Here is a 5,104-nt window from a genome sequence, read left to right as displayed (position 1 = left end):
ATGCAAACCAAATGTTTATTTACAAATAAATAAAAGAATAGTATTTGTAAGTTTATAGAGTTTCCAGATTTAGCAAATTAAAATACAGGATGCCCAGTTAAATTTTAATTTCAAATAAGCAACAATAAATTTTTTAGGATGAGTATGTTCCATGCAATGTTTGGGACAAACTTATCCTAAGAAATAATTGTTGTTTATCTGAAATTCAAATTTAACTGGGCATCCTGTATTTTATCTGGCAAACTTGTATGTTTAGCATTTTAGCAGTTTCACAAATTTGTGGTTATTTATAATATTGTTTATGGAAAAGGTAGGGAAACCCTACAGTGCTTCCTTAAAGACATAGATATACTTAATTCTTGAACATCATATTTTTTAGGGAAGGCAAGTAGAAGGAATAAATTTCTGTACAAAAATTCTTCATTTGGCACAGTACCGAAACATGCTCTCAGTGTAAATGGATTGCATTCAGGTCTGTCTCACTCTTGAATTTGCTTTTAAAATGTGCTTTTTTTCCTCTAAGGGATCAACAAATTGATAAAGCAACCTCCCAGGCCACATCTTATTAGGCAGCAAGCTGCCTTCTTTATTATGAGAATAAACAATATTCAGAGGCTTCAGAAAGACTTAATTTTTTGCCCTTGTATCCTCACCAGAAGTTGAATACAGTTTATCTGCCTTAATTTAAGATTGTGGCACTGAATTGAAGAAGAATGCAGTATGAATACAGTGTTTAGTGTTTGTGTATCTTTATAATTTCAGCAGTTTAAAAATAAAAATCAACAAATTCATCGAAATGGCATTTCCTAGGTTACAACTATGAAAAGGACTGTCTGCTCTCTTGCAAAGGAGCCAAGAGCTTTGAAAACATTCAGTCAATCTAGATCCGAGGTTTAACTTGGTCTTCACGTAGATGGTCAATCCCCTTGACAGAAGTATGCATGTACAAACAATTTACTAAAGGGCAGGTCTATTGAATTAATCAATTCATCGGATTTTCAAAAATATCTGTGAAAAAAAATCTCTAATCCAATATGCATTAAGAATGAGTATTCTCTTTCTGTAGAATTTTATAATGTACTGAAAACCAAAATGTGGATGATTTAAGTTTTTATTCTTTGCAATCATCCTTTATGTCCAAATTACTATTCTGATAGAGGAAAATCATAGGATGAACTCTATTACAAAAAAAGTATTTGTTGCTAAGTCTGTATAATGCATAACACACCTCCAAGTACAAAATAAATATTGAAGGAGTAACACCCCACATTTTAGAAGACATCTGTTGATTTTGCCTACCTAGCGTCCATCCCTCTTCTTCTGGTATTAATGCGGCGATGTCTTTTGAAGAACTTCTCCTCCACATCTTCTCTTTGGTCATGTAATGCAAGTGTGGCCTTCCCCAATCCCCTAGTCCCTGACCAATCAGAATATTCCACGTGTTTGTCTCTAGTGATTGGCGCAGTGGTTCAAATTGTTTCTATGAGAGTCAGCCCTGGAACTTTATCCTAAAACCACTGACGAAAGGGTGCTTCTATTCGGCTGGTGTTGCTACACTGGAAGAATGCTAACCTAATATTGCTGTTGGCCAGCCTTGGTGGAAGAATCTGTTTTAGAGGACTAATTCTGTCTTATCTTCTCTCAGGATATGATTTTTGGGAAATCCAAACGAAGACACCCATCAACATTCCAATACTACTTTTTCTGGTTCCATCAATATTACCTATGTGTCTACATAAACATTAGAGTCTTGGTCATTTCCATTATATTGTATCTTCATCTATTTGACCAGGCTAATCTCTATACACCTTTGTAGTCTTAGTATAGATGTCATTTTTCACAGGAAGACGTCACTGATCTCCCAAGTCTCAGTGAGATATCTCTTCTCAGTTCCATAACACCTTCTCTGTCGGCATAATATCGCTCATTGCATTGTATTATATTGGCAGTTTAAATAGATATAAATTCAATCCTCACCAGCCCCCTCCCTGACCTACTACACCTAACTAGATAGTTTGTGAGGGCAAGAAATATGTCTGTCTTTTTCAGAACTACATCCCCAGGGCTGGACACATCGAAGGTCCTAACATAATTACTGGAAGGAACCGTAAGGTCAGAATTATCCTGTTTTATCTGGGGACTCCTACTCTTTCCAATCCTTATCCACATAGGCACAGGTGCAAGAAGTGGCAGCCACGTTTGTACAACGTGACTCCATGCTCCTGATGGCGGATACATGGACCAAGGGGAGTACCTGACTCAAATATGGCCAATCAAATCCCTCCCTCAGGAATCTAGAGTTAGTATTAAGAGTTTCATCTTTACATGGGCTAGTCTCTTGAATGAATGAAAAGTAAAACCTCTGGAATTATGGCACGGTTACCACCATGTGAACAGAGTAACAGTGACAGTTTGCCAGTGGAGAGAAAAAGAAATAAAACAAATGTCCTGAGATAAGTAGAGCTGGGAATATGAAATGGCATCCCATGTCCTGTTCTAGCCCCTTCATGGGCTTCTGCCCTTCATGTCACTGAGATACTATGTCTCCTTAAAATAAATTCCTCCCCACCTTTCTTTTTAAAATTATTTTTGGCCTAAATTAGTTGATTCTTGTTACATTCAATCCAAAAGACAAAATTAGCAATCCATGACTTCAGTTAGCTTAACTATTCAGTAGCCCCCTTTATCTAAAGTTTTGCTCTCTGTGGTTTCAGTTACCAGTGGCCAGCCTTGGGCCCAAAATATTAAATGGAAAATTCCAGAAAAAAAGGAAATTCATAAGTTTTAAATTGCATGTCATTCTGAGTAGCATGATAAATCTCACACCCCCACCCCATGTGAAACATCCCTTTGTTCAGCGAATCCCACCAGTTAGTCACTTAGTAACCATCTTAGTTATCAGATTGAACGTTGTGGTATCACCGTGCTTATGTTCAAGTCACCCTTATTTTAGTTAATACTGGCTCCAAAGTGCAAGAATAGTGATGCTCGAATTCAGATGTACCAAAGAGAAGCCTTAAAGCGCTTCCGTTAAGTGAAAAGGTGAAAGTTCTCAATAAAGAAAAAAAAACTGTATGCTAAGATTGCTAAGATCTACAGTAAGAAGGAATCCTCCATCCCTGAATTGTGAAGAAGGAAAAAGAAATTCATGCTAGTTTTTCTGTCACACCTCAAACTGCTAATGTTATGACCACAGTGCAGGATAAGTAGTTATGATGGAAAAGGCATTTGTACATTAGATATTTTGAGGGAGAGAGACCACATTCACATAGCTTTATTACAGTATTTTATAATTGTGCTATTTTATTATTAGTTATTTTTGTTAATCTCTTACTGTGCCTTATTTATAAATTAAATTTTATTATAGGTATGCATGTATAGGAAAAAACATAGTATATATAGAGCTCAGTAATATCTGTGGTTTCAGGTGTTCACTGGGGGTCTTGGAATATATCCTCCACAGATAAGGGGGGACCACTGTACTTAGAAATATCAATTTAACTGAATTTTCTATTTTCCTACAGAAAAGTTATATAAAAGTACTGTATTAGTCTGGGTTCTTCAGAGAAACAGAACTAATAGTATATATACAGAGAAAGAGAGAGATTATAGGAAATTGGCTCACAGTAATAGAGACTGAGAAGTTCCTGGATCGTCAGTTGACCTAGGAGAGTCTGAATTTGAAGGCCTGAAAACCAGGAGAGCTGATGGTGTAAGTTCCAGTCTGAGTCCCAGTATGAAGGCTGGAGAGGACTGATGTCCAGGCTAGCAAACAATCATGCAGAAAGGGAATTCTCACTCTGCCTTTTTGTTCTAGTCAGACCATCAATGGATTGGATGAGACCCACCCACATTGGGGAGGGCAGTCTGCTTTACTCAGTCTGCCAATTCAAATGTTAATCTCATCCGAAAATACCCTCACAGACACACCCAGAATGTTTTACCAAATCTCTGGGCAATCAGTGGCCCAGTCAAGTTGGCACAAAAAAATAACCATCATAAGCACTTGATGATATTTTTTTCCAGAGCAACTGTGAAATGGCAAAGAATATTCTTAGGAACGTTAAATGGGAAATATACAATTTTAACATAGATAAATAAGGATGTTATCAATTACTGACTTGGGGCATTCACTTCAATCAGGGGTAAATCTTGGAGAAAAAGGTAGCATTTTCAAATTCAGAGTTCCTCAAGGGCATGATGACTGATGGACATGCACATCTATAGCCTCCTGATTACATATATTCTGTCACCAGATGTCTGATTTTATTTTCAACTTTACTTTGCCACGTTTGAATAACCATCTAACAGATTACCTTGCACATAAATTTTATGAATGTTGTTATAATTTGCATGAATAATGTTTATACTTCTGTGGTAGATTTTATTTTCCAACCTATAACTTTTGCCATAAATTCCTAAATGCAAAAGAAGAAATTAAACAGCTTCTTGAGAACACTTGCTATATGTATAGACTTAATCAAATCAGTTATCTTTGCTTTTATCTACTTGTCAGTGTATTAAAATAATGCATTAGGAGTGGATTTAGGGTGAACTGAAGATGTAGGATTATGAATAACCACGCTAGGGCATACTGATAATGAAATCATCTAAAAGAAGCTGAAAAAGGCTAATTATATCACTTTAAAATGTATCTTATAATAAAAATTAAACTATATGACTAATATACTCCTTTAAAAACTATTTTATTTTGATTAAACAAATAGATGTACATAGATTTAAAGGTCAAATAGATTTTCAAGGCTTATAATAAAAATTAGCACTCCCTTATCCTACTCAACAGCCCAATGACAATTCCTGCTCCCAAAGGTAAAATCACTGTCAAATCTTTTTTAGCTAATTCTCCTGATGTGCAACTCATATTTCTAAATAACATGCTTTACTACTTTAAAAATTGTATTAGTTTAGATATTATTGACCATATCACTATCTACTATAAAAATATGAACATATAATACCTTATACATCCCTAATGCACACTTTATTCAAAATTTTTGTTAAACCAAAAGTTTATATTTTGTTAACAGTTAATCTGTATAGGATATGATGATTACATTTTCTTTTGATCTCTTTGTTTTTCCTG

The 5,104-nt window shown here is 35.3% G+C and overlaps 1 non-coding gene across 1 annotated transcript; it reads right to left on the bottom strand.

Moving 5' to 3' along the window:
• Positions 1-3,941: 3,941 nt before the first annotated feature.
• LOC115856706 (small nucleolar RNA SNORD66) lies at positions 3,942-4,005 on the bottom strand. The gene has a single exon (XR_004040954.1). It is a non-coding gene; the product is annotated as a small nucleolar RNA SNORD66 (small nucleolar RNA).
• Positions 4,006-5,104: the final 1,099 nt, after the last annotated feature.

The sequence above is a fragment of the Globicephala melas genome, chromosome 17 (genome assembly GCF_963455315.2).
Source record: "Globicephala melas chromosome 17, mGloMel1.2, whole genome shotgun sequence".
Classification (NCBI taxonomy): domain Eukaryota; kingdom Metazoa; phylum Chordata; class Mammalia; order Artiodactyla; family Delphinidae; genus Globicephala; species Globicephala melas.
Note: the sequence above shows the minus strand (reverse complement) of the source record. Positions and strands in the feature narration are given on the sequence as shown.